Source organism: Nycticebus coucang, chromosome 7 (genome assembly GCF_027406575.1).
Source record: "Nycticebus coucang isolate mNycCou1 chromosome 7, mNycCou1.pri, whole genome shotgun sequence".
In the NCBI taxonomy this organism is placed as follows: Eukaryota; Metazoa; Chordata; class Mammalia; order Primates; family Lorisidae; genus Nycticebus; species Nycticebus coucang.
Genome location: NC_069786.1, coordinates 14,016,929 through 14,036,300, shown reverse-complemented (window position 1 = coordinate 14,036,300; position 19,372 = coordinate 14,016,929).

Sequence of the window (19,372 nt, the reverse complement as noted above, 5' to 3'; positions counted from 1 at the left end):
TTTGGGCATTGTCTAGGGCCCAAGACTGAGCCGCTGAGCCAGACGGAGCTAATAGTGTTCGGCTGTGGGCCGCAGGGAACTGTGAGAGAACTGCCACGGCAAGCTCTGCCCTCAGGGTTGTAGAGCAAAGATCAGGCAGGAGCTAGTAACCTAGTGACTGAACAGCCTAAAGGCGGGGACTGAGCTGCCTTACAGCCTCAACTCTCAGGGGCAGAGTGAAACCAGTTTTGGCACACTGGAGCCTTGGGCTGTTGCCCTAGGTAGAGTGCCATGGCATCACAGCTCATAGCAACCTCAAACTCCTGGGCTTGGCACCACCCGGACCTCCATAAGAGCTGCGCCGAGACCCCCGACCTGCAAGCCGTGACCCATGCCCGCTAGGCCTCCGCATGCCCTGACCAGGAATTGCGCGAGCTGCACAACCCTGCGTCCTCCCTCCTGTACCCTACCTGCCTGTACACCGGCCTGCTCATCTGGCCAGGGACTCTGGTAGCCGCGTGCCCTCCGGAGCCCTCCCTGCCCTTCACCGAGCCCTTCTCCTGGCAAGAGATTGCTGGAGCATTGGGCTTTCTGTGCCAAAGTCACTGGTCACCAGGCACTCCCAGAACTGTGTGCACCACCTCCCACCCTATTGCTGGATCTGGGTGTGTCACACTCCGGAGCTGCATCCACAACCATAACTCCCTGGCTGGAGAAGCCCCAGAGGAACTACACAGGTTCACTCCCTACAAACATCCAGCAACAATAGAGTGATCCTGCTGGTGTCTAATCTTGGAGAAACACCTCCCCAACTCTGAGGAAGGCCAGAGGCAACAGCGAAAAACAATCATGAGGCAAAATCAACAGAAAAACTCTGGAAGTATGAATAATCAGAGTAGATCAACTCTCCCAAGGATCAATGGGGCAGACACAGCACAAGATCCCATGCACAAACAAATACCTGAGATGTCAGAAATTGAATTCAGAATCTGGATAGCAAACAAGATTGAATTAGAATTCCAAGCAGTAATGAAAAAGATATCTCAAGAATTCAACAAATTCAAAGACCAAATGACAAAAGATTTTGACACATTGAGACAAGAAGTTGCAGCCCTCAAAGATCTGAGAAACACAGTACTCAGTAACAGAATGGAGCAAGCAGAAGAATGGATTTCTGACATTGAAGACAAAGCTTTTGAACGCTCCCAAACTCTCAGAGAGGAAGAGAAGTGGAGGGCAAAAACAGATCACTCTCTCAGCGAACTCTGGGATAATTCGAAGAAAACCAATATTCGTCTTACAGGGATCCCCGAAAGCGACGACCTAAAAATAGACCTGCCATTTGATCCTATAGTTCCTTTACTAGGTTTATACCCAGAAGACCAAAAATCACAATATAACAAAGACATCTGTACCAGAATGTTTATTGTAGCCCAATTCATAATTGCTAAGTTATGGAAGAAGCCCAAGTGTACATTGACCCACGAATGGACTAGCAAATTATGGTACATGTATACCATGGAATATTATGCAGCCTTAAAGAAAGATGGAGACTTTACCTCTTTCATGTTTACATGGATGGAGCTGGAACATATTCTTCTTAGCAAAGTATCTCAGGAATGGAAGAAAAAGTATCCAATGTACTCAGCCCTACTATGAAGGTAAATTATAGCTTTCACATGAAGGCTATAACCCAACGATAGCACAAGACTATGAGAAAGGGCCAAGGAAGGGGAAGGGAGGGAGGGTAATGGGTGGGGCCACACCTGCGGTGCATCTTAGAATGGGTGCAGGTGAAACTTACTAAAGGCAGAATACAAATGTCTACATACAATAACTAAGAAAATGCCATGAAGGCTACATTGGAAAAAAAAAAAGGATGAATTAATGACTTTTGCAATAATTTGTATGGAACTGGAGACCATTCTCCTATGTGAAGTACCTAAAGAATAAAAAACAAACACATGTACTTGCTATTAAGTGGGAACTAACTAATGCGCACACTTGTGCAGAGACCAGAGTAAACCTTTGTGTAAATTATGCAGAGGGGAGGAGAAGGTGGGGATGAGCGAAAACCTATCTTACGTGTACAATGAACACTATTGTGACTCAAGCATTACAAAAGTAATCCTCATAACCAAAATCATTTGTAACCCTTAATATTTTGAAATTTGTTTTAAATAATAAAAAAGAAATAAACATAAAATAAATTAAAAAAATAAAACTACATTTTATGCAAAAGTGAAAACTGCTATCTTAAAAATGTGGCAATATGGGCCTTTGTTTTCTTAATTCAGTTGTTTCCTTAAGCTGTTTTACCATCTTTTGAAAAAAAGTAATATTTTATCTTTTAGCCCCAATTAGCAGGAACTTTTTCACAAGAAAAAGTGTTGATGCCATTGAAATTCTAAAGGACTTTTTTCTGACTTTCACATAGTTAAGAAAAAGTATCTTCATGTGTCTTAGGCATGTATTTTATTTTATTTTTCCAAATTATATATTTTTTATTTTCTAAGCTTTTTAACAGTCAGATCACTTGGCAGGCTAGGATCAAGGTGGCAGGATCTATCTGTTCATCTCCAGCACTGCATAGCACAGCATACATCCAAGTTCAAATAGAATTTTAATACACATTTATAAAGTTCAATTATTAATAACAGAGTAGGTGAAATCTTTTCTCTAAGTAAAACTCCCCTGACATTAAAGTAAAATTTCCACAGTCACATAGAATGTTCATTTAGCAGAAGACCTGACTCTAGAATCTAGGCTTTGTGAATCCAGCTCCGGCTCTCAGCAAAGTGGGAAGGGTTCTGAGACCAGCCAGACCTTGGCAGGCCTTCTTGTGCTTCTCAGCCTTGGATATTCCATCTATCAAATGAGAAAAATGACTTCCTAACTTACTGAGCAGCAGGGAGTGGAGAGGAACAGGTCCTGGAGGAACAGCTGGTGAGGCAGCCCTGCAACCAGCCATCTTCCTCTGGTATCAGGGCCCAGCCCTCGTTTTCACAGAACCTCCTGAGAGGTAGGGAGGAGACTTTCTCAGGTTGAGTAGGGAAACAAAAGAAAAGAGTTTTAAATGAAGGCATGATTAAAAGTGGGAGGAGACACAGGGAATGAGGGTGGTGCCCCAGTCATAGCGCAGAAGAAAACAGGCTTTCTAAATACAGCCCTTCATTTCCAAAAAGCATGTGCTCTAGCCACAGGTTTGAACATGTTGCCTTTCCCTTATAGATGTGTCACTGCCTTAGATGACATCTTAGACATCTTGATTTAACCAGGAGCCTCGTTTATAGAACCTGCAAATAGTAATAAAATAATAATTATGCCAGTGTTCATTGAAATGTTAGGCTACTCATTGAATAACAATGAAGTGCTTTAAAAATATTAAGCACAGAAAAAATATTAAATATTAATTACAATAATCCTGGTTGTAAATGGAATCAGCATTTAAATCTAGACAGAAAAGACTGTGCTTATAAACTACTATCATCTAGTAAGTTCTTTTATATTTTCCATTCTCAGGACCTGTGGAGAGTTCTGCAATAAGTTACAGGATAATCAATCTTGAAAATGAAGGACTCGGGGCGGCGCCTGTGGCTCAGTGAGTAGGGCGCCGGCCCCATATGCCGAGGGTGGCGGGTTCAAGCCCAGCCCCGGCCGAACTGCAACCAAAAAATGGCCGGGCGTTGTGGCGGGCGCCTGTGGTCCCAGCTGCTTGGGAGGCTGAGGCAAGAGAATCGCGTAAGCCCAAGAGTTGGAGGTTGCTGTGAGCTGTGTGACGCCACGGCACTCTACCCGAGGGCGGTACAGTGAGACTCTGTCTCTACAAAAAAAAAAAAAAAAAAAAAGAAAATGAAGGACTCAAAAAAGTTGAGAGATGGAATGTTCCCAGCTAAGTGGCACAGATGACAAGCTGTGCATTGAGGTGGGGAGGTATAGAGGTGAGTTCTCAAGTTCAGCCGCTCTTCACCTCATTTTACAGTTATTTAAGAAATAGCATCTCAGTCCTGTTCACCAAGTTACCTGCTATGAACACAAGAAAAAAACATGGTGGATCCACTCAAAACCTTTGCAGAGCTTGTTGAACTAGATAGAGTTATGAAAATATTCCTTTCTTTAGACATTACACAAAGCTGGTATTGAGTAAAAAAAAAAAAAAATCCTTAAAGGTGATAAATATAAATATATAAATGACTGGAATCACTATTATGTGGGAAAATTGATGTTTACAGTCAGCAATTGTGTCATGGAATGAAGGCAAGGTGTGAACATATAGTACTTGAAGGAATTCCTTATTTGCCAGGGACCTAATCTAGGGCACTAAAGTAAATGACAATTGATACTCTCCATCTTCTTCTTCTTGTTTTGTACTTTTGAGAAGGTCATAGTTTTCTTTTTCTTTCTTCAGGCCTAAAATTCCAGGACTAGAATCCAAAATAAATTGGGGAACAAACCAGAACTCCAAATAAACAACCAAAAAAAAAAGTAAATAAACCAATTGGCTGTTCTAAGAAAGGGACCCATTGACATCTGATCAAATTATATGTATTTTCCTTTTGATTTGGGTTTCAGAAAACATGACTCTATAAAGAGGGAAATGAAAAAGAAGAATCTTCAAAAAAGCTAAATTGTGTTTGTTAACTATAAAATGACAAGGAGTTCTCAAGAAAAAACGTGAGCAATTTCACTGATAAATAATGAACTTTGCCTTGGTTTTTCCTCGAGGAAAGTCAGCATTCTCGATCAAATGTGCCCTGCACAGCCTGATAGCATTAATGTAGGGCAATAGATTACAATTTGGATTCCATTAATAGTGTTCTATTTTTTTTTTTTTAACTTTCTGACGTCAGGTAAAGTATTCCTTCTTATATCACAAGCAAAATTTTGAGGCTGCAAAGTAAACTGTGTGTTTCAAATATTTCTCATTCTACCCTTAAGACTATCTCTCTGTTGATACTAAGTCCTGCCAGCAAATCCTAAATTCAAAATAGCTATTTATACACTTATACATTTATATGTATTCATAGTGCATACATATAAATAGCTAACATGGCAACAATAATAGTCCAATATTAGCTTCCAATTATATTTACATCAGAATTTAGAAGCAAATGTCAAGTAGAGTCATTGGGGATTGCAATCCACACAAATGGAAATATGGAGGATACCGCATAAAACCATAATTACGTAACTTAAGAAATACCTTTTCCCTGCATTGGAGGAAATTATGGGATGCTGCAGGTGATGATCATTTTTTGATAAGAACCCACAATCTGTTTCCTTGTGTTCTTTCATTCTCTGAGTAGCAGGAAATTTAGGTAAAAAGAAGAATAATCAAAGAAGAACTATTGAGCTGTCAAAATGGAAAAAGTGGTAGATACTCAAAGACTACGTAATAAAAAGTATCAAACATTCATTTTATTATTATTTCTAAGTTTCCCTTATAAGAGACGAATGCAATAAAATGTTCCTAAAGATACTTAAAACTATTACAGAAATGTGTATTGCATTTAGCACCTTTTAGAAACAAATGCATACAGCTGATTCACTTAAAGCATAGTAACACACTACATTCACATCTTTGTGTTATGAACAGGACAAGACTGTAAGGAAACAGACAAATATTTAGACCAAAAAATTGAAATCCATTTTTTTATCTCTATAAAGAAGAAATTTCAGCACTAAAAATTATACTTTGGAGGTTTGAATGTTGTTCTTTCACTGAAGTGAATCTCAGCTAAGAGCTGAGATGATTTATGTTTTCTTATTAGTTGAGAACTGGGCTTTTGGAATGAAGTACAGGAAAGGAGAGTAATTGTGTAAGAAACAACTAAATGTCTTTATCTGTCAGCTCCTATGCTAAGTGCTTTAAATATATCATCTCATTCTTTCTCTTAGACTGTGCTAGTTGGTTTTCCAATTTAAGGTTGAAGACAGATTCAATCATTTAAGTCCTTGTTACTGATAATTTAAAAAGTAAAGATATAAAGTACCTAATATATAATAAAATAGATAATGACTAAAATATTAGTTACTACTGTAATTAAAGCGTAGATTATGTTTTCCCAGTGCTCTGTGTATTTCTAGGAGAATCATTTCAAATCTGCAAAGATTCTTTATCTGCCATAGTTAAAGCGGTCCACACCATCCACCCCCTGGAATGAAGGGACACAGAAGAACCAGTGCTCTATCTGTAGCTGATTGAATGAAAGGTACACCTGGAAAACTTTTCTGAAAGACTTTTGTAATGTCTTAGATTGTAGAAAACAGATTACCTTTATGATTGGTACTGTTGGCAAAGCCATTTATGAATTTACATTTACTCATCTAATTTCTGAGAAGTCGCCAATTTTGCTCCTGACTGAAGGAGAAAAAGCAGAAATTGTCTGAAATTACTATTGCATGACTTTGACATTGAAAAGTTTCCAAAAGAAAAGTAGGTAAAAAGGGAAAACTGATTAAAAATATGTATCCATTTTAATCCCTCACCAAAATTTCCCCAAAATACAGTGTAATAAAACCCCACAAATTACATGAAAAACAAGATTGCATTTAATTTGCAGATGAAAATATTTTAGGAATATTATTATTCATTAAAAGTATGAACTAGCCCAAAGGAAAATTTCCATGAAAGGTAAGATTTAGTCAATAGGTGCTTCAAAATCAGAGATAATTAATTAAGCTTCTCCATTCTTGTGATACTTTACTAATAAAAATGAGTTCTAATTCCATCCAGGTTGATACAAAAGATGTAAAGTCTCCATATTTTTAATGGCTGAATAGTATTCCATGGTATATGTATACCACAGCTTGTTAATCCATTCCTGGGTTGGTGGGCATTTATGTTGTTTCCATTTTGGCAATTGTAAATTGAGCTGCGATAAACAGTCTACTGCAAATGTCCTTATGATAAAATGAGATCTATTACATACCCACATAAGAGAAAACCTCAAATCAATTCAAGGTGGGGGTTGGGAGCATGAGGGAGCTGGGAGAGGAAAGGGGAGAGGGGGTTGGAGGATTACAGTGTATGGTGCACCTCTTGAGGACAGGACACGATTATAAGAGGGACTTTAGCTTTAATAAAAGCAAACAGTATAGCCTCATTCTTTGTGCCCTTAATAAACCTTAAACAATAAAAAGAAAAGTATATTGTTAGGATATCTGAGGATGTAGAAATAAATATAACTCAGCATTTCAGTGGTTTAATAAAGTAGATGACTATTTTTGCTTGAACATTCCAGGGCATATGATATTCTGGTTGTCAGTGGGTAGAGGGTTCTCTGAGTTGTTATTTTGAGGCCCGTGTTGGCAGTGGCTCTGCCTTATGCAAATCTCCCTGGTTGTGCCCCTCACCCCAGAGAAAGAAACCACAGCAGCAGGGAGTGCATGCAGTTGCATTGTACGGCTGATCACCTTTCAGTTACAGAACTGATGAACATATTTGCTGCTCACATTCTTCTAGGAAGAGATTAGACTCTACCAGGGGTCCTCAAACTATAGCACACGGGCCACATGCAGCGGTGTGATCGTATTTGTTCCTGTTTTATTTTTTTACTTCAAAATAGGATATGTGCAGTGTGCATAGAAATTTGTTCATAGTTTTTTTTTTTTTTTTAACTATAGTCCAGCCCTCCAATTGTCTAAGGGATAGTGAACTAAATCCCTGTTTAAAAAGTTTGAGGACCCCTGCTATATCACTGGAAGAGAGGCAGGTGAATGAATCTTGCTACCTGGAGTTTTCCACCACAGAAAAGGAGAAACAAATGCTAAGAAATTGTAGAATAATACTGCCAATTCTTTAAAAAGTTAATTTTAATAAATTTCAATTAAAATTTAATTTTAATAGAATTAAAAATCTAATTTAAAGAGTTAAAAAGTCTTTATATTGATAATGTCCATTGAGTAGTGAGAATATTGAATAAAAATTAAAAGATGCACATTTAGATAAAATTTCAAAATGTTTTAAGATAGTTAATGTGAAAAATAATGAAACATTACCTGAGAAATTCTGTAGAAAATGATTTTTACCTAAAATTTGATACCAAGGCAAAATAGAACTCATAGGGAGAACAAAGTAACAGCAATTTTGGTAGGGTAAGGAACTAGAAACATTATTGTTTACAAACATCTTCTGAATTAATTATTAGGTCATTAAATTTGAAATGTCCAATGTCAAATCAAAAGTTTAGTTTATTATACCGCAAATAAGAAGCAATAAAACTAGTCAAAATTATGCACCTAAACTATCAACACAGTTTTGCCATCTTCATGGTAATTTTTTATGCCTGCAGCAAAGAAGCCTGGAGAGCAAGTGGTCATGAAATCACAAAAGGGGTTTTCCACAGCTTCCTGAGAATGGAATACTTTTTCCTGCTAGAAGTGACCAAAAGCCTGGAAGAAGTGGTAGTCAGTGGGTGCAAGGTCTGGTGAATACAGTGGGTGGTAGAGAGGTTCCAAGTCTAGTTTGTGTAGTTAGAGCAGTGTTGTTTGTGTGATGTGGTATCTTGTGAGAGGATGGACCACTCTCTATTGATTAATCTCTGCTGATTAATCACAAGCATCCTCATCATTTTGTCCAATTGGTTGCAGTAGACATTTGCTACAATCGATCGACAAGTTTCACGAAGCAGTCGTGGCTAATTCCAGAGCTAGATACCAGTAGCTTGTTTTGATGAATATTCAGTTTTGGACCATGTTTCAGTACTAGAACTTAGTCTTTACCCAAACCCTTGTACTGAATGCTTGAGATTATCAAAAAGTGTCCATTTTTCATCACTTGTAACAATATGATATAAAAATGGATTATCTTTAGGTCACAACAGCAAAGAAAGGGAAACTTCAAGACCATTTCTCTTTTGTTTTGATTTTTTTTTTCCCTTGGCCAAGGCCGGGTTTGAACCCACCACCTCCAGTATATAGAGCTGGTGCCTTACTCCTTTAAGCCACAGGCACCGCCACAATTTCTCTGCTGATGCGTGTTTAATTCTGCTTCTTTACCTGCCAATTGTCTCAAATGGTACAATATTGTTGGAATAGTAACAGCAAACCCTGCTGCTAATTTACATGTAGGTTGCAATGGATTTTCATCCACATCAGCTTTCAGCTTATCGTTAATCCACTTTGGTCTCAAGTCACCATGTGGTTCATTTTCAACATTAAAATCGCCAGAATCAACCTTGTTAAACCACCAACATACTGTGTGTTCTTTAGCCACATCCCACCCAAACACTTCATGGAGCTCTCAAGCTGTCTGTGCTGCTCTGGTTCCACAATGGAACTCTTATTCAAAAATAACACTTTTTTAAAAATTATCTATAGTTTCACAAAATTCCTCTTTAACAAAAAATGAAACAATCAAAAACCAAAAAAACACATTTGGAAGAATGAAGATGTACATTTTCACAATGGAAAAGCTAAGAGGTGTCAAAGTGAAATGTCAGATAACAACTGTCAATGATTCTTTTAATTTAAATTTTTATTAAATCATAACTATATACATTTATGGGGTACAATGTGATGATTCAATATACAATGTGGAATGCTTAAATCAAACTGATTAACATAACCATCACCTCACTTACTTATATTTTATAGTAAGACATTCATAATTTACTCTTAGTTGTTTTGAAATGTACCCTTGCAAGATCCCACCACTGTCATTTTTAGTATCAAAGGAAATTGGACATTTTTTTCATAATAACCTAATATTGGCAGATGTAAGTGCAGTAAAATTATTTAAAAATTTCAAGATAAAAAGATAAAAGTAACTGTCATACAGGTCTTAAAAAGATAAAATATGATGTTAACAACAAAATATGAAATTATAAATGGAATTTCTTTTTCAGTAGGTCTTTGGTCTTATGGATACGAATAATGAACCCACGGATCACAGGTCAGTGGTAAGACAGGATTTTTATTAGACAGAAAGGAATACAGAAGGAATAAAAAGTACCAGAATTTCTGGAAAAGGGGAAGATCTAAGTTAGAAGTCTTTCTCTTGGGACCTCTGTCTAAGAGTATGTATTACATTTTTGGCCTGGACATGGTAGGTGGAAAAACATCTTTTCAAAGCTAATGAGTGTATTAACAAATGAATGTAGTCCATCCTCTGCTAGGGCAAGATTATCAGGTCCTTACAGTTTTTGTCTCCCAAAAGGGATTTTAGTGTGTGCTCCCTAGTCATAGTGGAACTACCCAGAAATGACTCAGGCTGCTTTCTTTGTTCATGACCTTGCTAGAGCCCAGAAGGCGTGGCCTGGAAAGGGCAGCCTGTTTGTGCCTAGAAATGGGGGTTTGATTTCTGAGCTCAACTGGGCTTAGAGAATGGGGGGAGGTCCCTGTCCAGCCCTGAGCGGTGGAATCCTATATCAATAGTAAATTTTAGGTGACAACTTGATTGGATTAAGGAATGCCCAAAGGACAGGAAAAGCATTACTTTGGGGAGTGTCAGTGAGGGTTTTTCCAGAGAACACTGGTGTGAGTCAGTGGATTGAGTGGGGAAGACCATCCCCTTGTAGGTGTGCACCAACAGACACCTGGGGCCCAGAAAAAAAAAAAAGATTCTCCCTCTTTCCTGAAGTTGGGACATTCTACTGCTCCTGCCCTGAGACATCAGAGCTCCAGGCTCTCTGGCCTTGAGATTTGAAGGTTAATAATGGCCCCTTAGTTCCTTAGATCTTTGGCCTTGACTAAAAAATTCACAATTAGTACACCATTGACTTTTCTGGGTCTGAGGCATTTTTTGACTTGCACTGAACCTTATAACCCACATCCCAAGGTCTCCAGTAAGCAGATGGCCTATTGTGGGCCTTCTCAGCCTCCATTGTCATGTGACCTGAGCAATTCTCCTAATGAATTCTCTGTCATATATTTTCTATCCTATTGGTCTGTCTCTCTGGAGAACCCTGACTAATACAGGTGGTACAGAAAAACATATTTAAACAGTTAAAGCTCTAAGTAGAATAGATCAACTATTAAATTAGTAGCTTTCAAATTTTGGGCTACTTAGTTCTGAAGAATCACTACTTCTAATGGACATAAAAATTAAAAAGAATCGATGTCTGTCAGGAAAATAGTAGCAATGCCAAATATTATATAACTTTTTATAGCTTCCTTTAAAATTTCTATTAGGGAAAAAAACTGCCTTAGATAATTAGCTAAAATAGTAAGTTAGATGATGGGCATACAGACAATAAAGCACAGAGAGGAACATGCTATGCTACCTTAGGGACCTGAGGGTGGCTTGGCTGGGAGTGGAGAGCAGAGAACAAGGAAGAGAGGAAGGATCGAACAACAATTCAAAAAAAAAAAAATAGGTGGCGAAATTCCTAGGAACTTTAATAACACTGCCAACTAATATTCGATGTGACTGTGTTTGTATTATGATGCTATCAATCCATCCATTTTTGAAAACTTTTCCTGATGTCCACCATGCTCAAAAGCTTTCTGTGGCTGTTTTGTTAGGTAACACAGAATGCCTAGCTGGGCCTACACAGTCCTGACCAGGAACCCACCATGGATTGGTGAACTGTTCAAAATTCACTGAAGGTAAAACGATACATTGAAGACTTAAGCAACCATTAGAAGGCAAACACTCCAGAAACAGATGCAAAAATATTGGAGAGAAAAATTACAGACTAATTCTATTTAATAAAATGGAAGTTTGAGCCTATCTCTTCTAGTTATTACACGGCAATCTGGTCATATATCTCATGCACATGGCTAGGCTGGTACGCAAATAAAAGTCTCTTAGCTAATGAGGACATCTTGCAACTACTAATTGCCAGCATCTCAACTGATGATTTTCCTTTTCTTCATAATTTTTAATTTTTTAAAATTAAATAAAATTATATATAGTTACTATACCATAAAATGCACCACTTCAACATGTATAATTCTGTAGTTTTTATACTTACAAGGTTTTGCAACCACCACCACTATCTAATTCCAGAATATGTTCATCACCCCATTAACGTATCATTAATAGTCACTCTACTTTCCATCTTCTGCATTTTTCTATTCTATGCATTCATATAAATGGAACCATAAGATGTGTGATGGTTTCTGAATGGACTTCTTTCTCTTAATGTAGTGTTTGTGCTGTTTATCTACTGTTTTGCAAATTTTTATTTATATTTACTTACCTACAATTTATATTTTAGCTGACAAATTCACTTGTTACTCAAAAAATCAAGCAAGGGGGAAGTAGAGGAAGAGGTGGGTAATTTCAAATTGAATGAATAGAATTCACACTATCTGATTGGATGGCAAAGTTATAACTTTGACTCAATTTGCACACATAAAAAATTATGTAACCAAAATGTGTGTACCCCTAATATTCTGAAATTCAAGAAAAAGGTGATAAGAAGTAATAGGATGGTACTTCCATGGTAATATTACATAAGATTGTCTCGTTAGCTGAATCTCCATTATTGGCTGAGCTGCTGTGAGATTCTTTCTGGAGGAGCCCATATAGTGAGGCACTTAGGGCAGTCTTTGGCCAACACCTAGGTGTAAACTGAGACCCTAACTCTTCCAACTTTCTGCCAACAATCATCTGAGCTTGAAAGCTCATTCTTCCCTAGTTGAGTTTTGAGAGAAGAGTACATCCCCGGTCCACACCACAATTGCAACTGTGCAAGAGACTCTGATGCAGAAGACCCAGCTAATATATGTTCAGATCCTTAATCTGCAGAAACTATGAGCCTACAACAAGGGGGAATTGCTGGGGGAAAAATGGGCAAAAATGTTTGGTCTCTTTAAAAAATCTCCCAATCTTCTTAGAAACTAAGATCTGCATCCCTCCCTGACTTAGGTAGGGACAGGGAAATGTTTTTTTTTTCTTTGTGCTATAGGAAATGGTTCAGCTGAACTGCGAAATGGAGATGGAGGCCCCAGCTTAGCTGGCAGAAACCCAGGGCCTCCAGGGTGAGTGGAAGTCCTGGCTTTGTCTTTGGCAGAGATGGGAAGATTAGAATCATTATCTGTATTTCAATGACAATAGACCCTCCCTTTAAAAAAAAAAAAAAGCTCTGTGTTTATGCTTGTGTTTGGGAAATTTGGTATTTTGAGATGAATAATCTGACATTTTTTTTCTCCTTTGCCAGAAAAGTAATAAATGTCCCTTTCTTATTCTCAAAAACCACTTGTTCTTGTTTTTCTGACGTAACTTCAAGAACAAGTGCCAAGCTTGGGGAAGAAACCAAGGATGTGTGGGTTTTTTTTTTGTTGTTGTTGTTTGTTTTATTTTATCTTTTTTTATTAAGTCATTTGTACATAGATCATGAATATGTTTATGCCATTATGGGATTCAACATGTTGATTATTTGTACAAATTGGAGTGCTTACATCCTACTAATCAACATAGTCTTCACTTCATTTACCCAATTACAGCATTATGACATTTGTGTTCTACACCTGATAGATCCAACTTGTACTTGCAATATGCTCCATAGGTGTGGTCCCCCAATAATCTTCCCTCTATCAACGCACCCCCCCTCCCTTCCCCTCTCCCTCTCCTTCCCTTTTTCATCCTAGGCTTATAGTTGTGTTTCATTTTTCATATGCAAGTGTGAGTGATTATAAATTGGTTTCACAGTAGTACTGAGCACATTGGATAATTTTTTTTCCTATTCCTGAGATACTTCACTAAGGATGTGTGTTGTTTTGAGCCACTAAGTTTGTGCTAATTTGTATGAGCAATAGACAACTAATACAGGCCTATGATAATTTCAATTTTTTTCCTTTGTTTTCTGTCTCTGAGAATCAGTCTATAGAAAGAGTATAAGAAGAGTTGATATGGGTGTATAACAGTATTTGAATCTTCTCAAATACAACATTGTCAAAGAAATTGGGATATGGAGTTCATGTAAAACAGTAGAGAAGAATTACAGTTAAGAGTGCTCATAGTTTCACCTTATAATATGAGGAGTCAGGTTTATATAACAAGGAATAAAAGTATGCATTTTCTACTTAAATTTACAAAAAGAACAAATAAGTAATATAAAAATATTATATTAGCCAGATTAAAAAAAAAAAAAAAAGGACAGGATACTCTGAGTGCACCAAAATTCCACCTTCGAGGGAGAAAGTAAGAATAACTACCACAGGTACATACAGCAACATGATAGAAATATGTCAGTTTGATATCTGCCTAACCATAGTATGACCAACTCTAAGAATTAAAAGTAGTTGCTTCTTGTCATGAGGGAGTGAGGCAATAGGTATTGGTTTTTATTTTCCATCTAAATAATGCCATTTGGGAACGTTATATATGTTTTACTTTGAAAAAAATTACAGTAAAAAAACAAAATATAAGTGACATTGCTTAACCCATAAATTAGAAATAGAGTATTTTACCATGGATTCCTAAAATATGAATTCTAGCTCACTAAAACCTTCAAGATTTTTTTCTTTTTTTCTAAATTTCTTTGGCTTTATTCCCTATTGATGATGATATCAAGAATACAGGTTCACCTTCAACAATTTGAATAAACATAAAATATTGCGACTGAAAAAACTGTGTATATTAATGGTGTATGACGTGTGGTATTGACACAGTATACATTTTAGAATGGCTAAATCAAGCTGTTTAACAAAGGCATCATCTCACATAATTATTTTTTATAATGAGAACACGTTGCTGCCTGGTCATGTTTATCTGTCCACTGCCTGGGAAAAAGCCAGTATCCAGAGACAGCAGAATTTACAGTAGAAAAAAGAGTTCAGTCTGCATAGCTCTAAGGGGAGAGATGGGAAGAATTTTCCAAATCATCTGTCTCCTTAATTGGGGAGATAAGTGTTTTTAAAGACAGTTTGGTGGTGAGGAAAATAGGCAATCAGGATCTGCTAATTTGCTGTTTTGGGGGTATGGTATGAATCACTGTCTATATAGGTCTGTCAATTCACTGGAATGCAGTTCCTTGCGTGGGTGGGGTTAAGACCAGTTAAGTCAGTTCCCTGGTCTCAGGAGTCACTGGAATGCAGGGCTTGGAAGATATCTCAAAAATTACTCCTAGGTTCCAAACCTAGGAGTAGGTTGATTTTCAATATGAGAAAGTTAAGAATCTTTATAACCAACAACTATACATGACTCCAGAGTAAAGATAAAAGCAAGAGGACAGTGATTATTTTAATCAAATGGGGGGGCTTTTGCTGATTATTATCTTTTTTTTTTTTTTTGTAGAGACAGAGTCTCACTTTACCACCTTCGGTAGAGTGCCATGATGTCACAGGACTCACAGCAACCTCCAACTCTTGGGCTTCCACGATTCTCCTGCCTCAGCCTCCCGAGCAGCTGGGACTACAGGTGCCCACCACAACATCCGGCTATTTTTTTGTTGTTGTTGTTGTTGCATTTCAGCCTGGGCTGGGTTTGAACCCGTCACCTTTAGTATATGGGGTCGGCACCCTACTCACTGAGCCACAGGCACCAAGTTTTGGGGCCCTTACTCTAGTTTTTGTGTTGCACCCCTTTATCAACTTGTAAGGGTGGTTTCAAGTATATAATATTCAATGTATATCTTGAACTTATTTCTCCTTCCTATTTGAAATTTACTATCCTTTCACCGTCGCCTCCCCACTCTCCCCACTGCTCTGTCTCTTGTAAAGGCCATTCTGCTCTGTGCTGGGAGAATGGGAACTGAAGATCCCATTCTTGGGAAAGGAAAAGCACACCCAGAAAAATAGGAAAACTAAAAAGTAAACTGAGTGAGTCGGAACAAAGAACAGTCCGTTAGTTTATGTTTAAACTAGCCATTGCTAGCAAGCTTCCTGCCTTTTCTCAAATTCTAGTCTGTTGGGGATGCAGCTTACAAACACCCTGCTGGGTCTGTGAGCACTCTGAGGAGAATAATGGTCATAGAAGAGGCTATGACAAGTCCTAGAAAAAGATACATCTTCCAGGGCATTTCCTGCCCTTTAAACAGGCAAAGCAGATACCCATTGTGGAGATTTGCACTTGCCTGGGGCAGAGGCCAAGGGAGTAGCTCAAGCTCTGAGATATGGGCAGAAGAGCTTATATCCCTCATAGCAGAGGAAACTCCTCTGTGGTGGTGATGGAAGGAAAACGCCTCCCTCCCACTGATCCCTCAGAGGAGATTAACGCTGATGGCGTTTTACTCCACAGAGAACTAGTGGAGCTTAACACCTTCCTAGAAATCTGTGTGTGTGACCTTAAGCAGGAGGCTCTCCCAATCCAAGGCTCAGATTGCAGATTAGTGAAGGCCACCCTTAAGATTAATAATAATAACAGGATCTGATATGATGAGTCAGAGAAACTGCTGACGTCTTTGTTCCCTCCCTCGTCTTACCCTCTGGGCAAATAGACTTCAATAAAATCAACATGGAGCAAACACTCTGGGCCATTGCTAGAATCCCCCTATGGTCAATGGACCTCTGGCTCCCACTTTTAATTCTTTCTTTACCATTGCTTCTAACTCTATATTTCTTCAGTTGATCACTGCCAGTTTCCACACGTCTCAGGGGACGCTGGTCTCAGGGTGGGACCCTAACAGCTCTGCCTATCTGAATTCTACTTTTTCATATTCCACATAAAAGTGAGATTAGATGATATTTGTCTTTCTTTGTCTGGCTTATTTCACTTCATGGAAGGACCTCCAGATTTATCCCGTGTTATTGCTAATGACCATGTTTCCTTTTTTTTCATAAGGCTGAATAGTATTTTTTTTTGTACATACACCACATTTTCTTTATCCATTTGTGTGTTGATAGATGTTTATTGGGATTCCATAGATTGGCTGCTGCTAACAATGATGCAAAGAACATTTTATTTATCTAATTATCAGCTGATGATTTTCTTGAATTTGGTAGTTTATTAAAATATCGCTTGTATCCCTTAAAAATGTTGAGTTCCTATTGCTCAGAGTAAAAAGAAAATTATAGTCTTAGGAGTACCCTTCCCGAATGCCTTAGGCACAAGAAAAGGTAAGTCCTCAATCGAGCATCTTTGAAGAAATTGTTGGTCCCACAGATCATTTATTAAGAAAATTTGGGTGGAACCTCTCATAAGTAGGGAAATGTGTTTTTTTTTTTTTTTACCTCTGTGTAGCTCCCCAAACTAAAGCTTATCTGATTTCACACTAATAATGAATTACAAGTGTATCTGACAGGTAACAGAACTGGAGACAAGAGAGAATCAGGCATTCTTCCACCTACCTAGCCTTGTCTACATAATTGATACTTCCTTCACTCCCTTATTTTCTGCAAAGCATAGATTTCTTGGGCCTCACGAGAATGTAATCACTTTACCTCATTAGTTCCCCCTTCCCCCAACCCCTGCCTTTTTTCTTCTCTCTTGTGCCTTTAAAATGTTGAAGGTTCCAGCTGCCCTCAAAGAAAAACAGTTATAGTATGTGTTTTCCCTGGGTGCATCCTTAAAATCTTGACTTACTAAACTTCCATTGATTGAGATTTTTCCCTCTGTCACTTACTTGAGTCCATATTAGAAAATAAAGGGGCAAAAACTGCATCATGCTTTGCTTTCACAACATTTATGTTGAGAAGTCAAATGGAGCCTTGAAGAGCAAGGTTTTAGAGTCCTTAATTTAATCACCTCGAAGATCAAACTGTTAGTTATTAAGTTAAAAAATCAACGAGTCCTAAAAAAAAAAAAAAAAAAATTAACGAGTCCTCTTTCTCTTTATTTTTGCCCTAGAACTATATCATTTTCTCTAAGCAGTAAATTAGGGGAAGAGAGAAGATTGTTCTGTAAAAAATATGATTAAGGAGAATGTTAAAATAAGTGCCTGAGGAACATTCTATAGATGAAAGGAAATCTAGTAAAGAGGTAAAGATTTTTATTCTTGACATAGCCTTCTTAGTGATAGGCTTTCATAAGACATTATATGATAAAGTGGGTGTCTTTTTTAAAACAAAACATAAAACTACAGATAACATGAAATTCCAATCTGGTGAAAGAGGTCAATTCTTTGCATTTCTTTCCACCACTGAAAAGTGAACTGTGGGTAAAATATTTAAGATGACTTAGAATCACCATGATTACTTTGCATGTCGATAAGATCATGCTCTTTCCATGGAAATACAAATGTCTGCTATGACTTCACGTGATACACCCTAGCATTTATTGACTTCTAGAACTTCAATTTTTTTTTCATTTGGGATAAAATGACGAGCAACAACTTCATATTGCTCTGGAAAATCAAATGCTTGGCACAAAATTTCCATCTATTAGTCCCATGCTTTTCACAACTTCTCTAAGGTTGGAAAGAAGAAAAATAGATTTTTAAACAGTGTTTCAAAGAGGGTGGCACTTGTGGCTCATGGAGTGGGACGCTGGCCCCGTATACCAGAGGTGGTGAGTTCGAACCTGGCCTCGGCCAAAAATTGCAAAAAAAAAAAAAAAAAAAAAAAAAAAAAATTGTATCAAAGAGGAAAAAAAAATATGACAAGAATCTAAATGGAATTCTCGTCACATAAATTGACCTTTTCTGACCCTAATATGAACTGACCATAAGGCTGTGTAGTACTAGTTCTCTCCAAATCCAGGGAATCATGAAGAAGTAATTCTTCTCTCTTCATGTGATATCAGCACTGGAATAATGCCCTTAAACTGGTGAAGAGAAAGTCTTCCTAATTCTGTCACTGGGTTGATACTTGATTCCTTTCAGAAAGGTAAAATCATATTCCCTCATGAATTCATTTAAAATGGACTTGAAAGCCATTTCCAGAAAATGCACTGTATTTAAAGATTTTCAAATAAGCATAAGCATTTTCTGAAGCAAAGAAGATAGGATTTTGCAAAACTTCTAGGATCAGCAGACTAAGGTGCTTTGTTTCTCCAATTTTTTTTTTAGAAAAAATTTACATCGACAGGTGGCATCTGTGGTTCAAAGGGATAGGGCACCGGCCCCATATGCTGGAGGTGGCAGGTTCAAACCCAGCTCTGGCCAAAAACTGCAAAAAAAAAGCACTATACAGCGACACTTTTCAAAAATGTCAAAGCACTGCTTTCATTGCTCCAATTACATTTGTTTAGACCCTGTGACAATTCTTCCACTGCCCTTTGATTTTGATCCAAAACTACTTATAGTTTGTAACTAATCAAACTTAATTCTAATTTTCATTTTCCTGTGATATTTATCCTACAGTCTGCTTTCTCCTTCCTGGTTTCCATGTTTCAAGTTTGAATTTTTGTTTTTCAAGATTCTTCTCTAATATTCTGATCTCTTTTACCATTTTCTTTCCTTGAAAATGTAACCTTTCTAGAACCCAACCTGGGATTTCTCTTTTCTATGAGCTCCAAGTTCTCCCTTTACTTCAGTTTTCTCATAAACACTACTGATTTTCTTTAACCTATTTTATCAGTCCAGTACTCTCTCCTGTAATCTGCTGCCCTATTTTCTACTGTCTG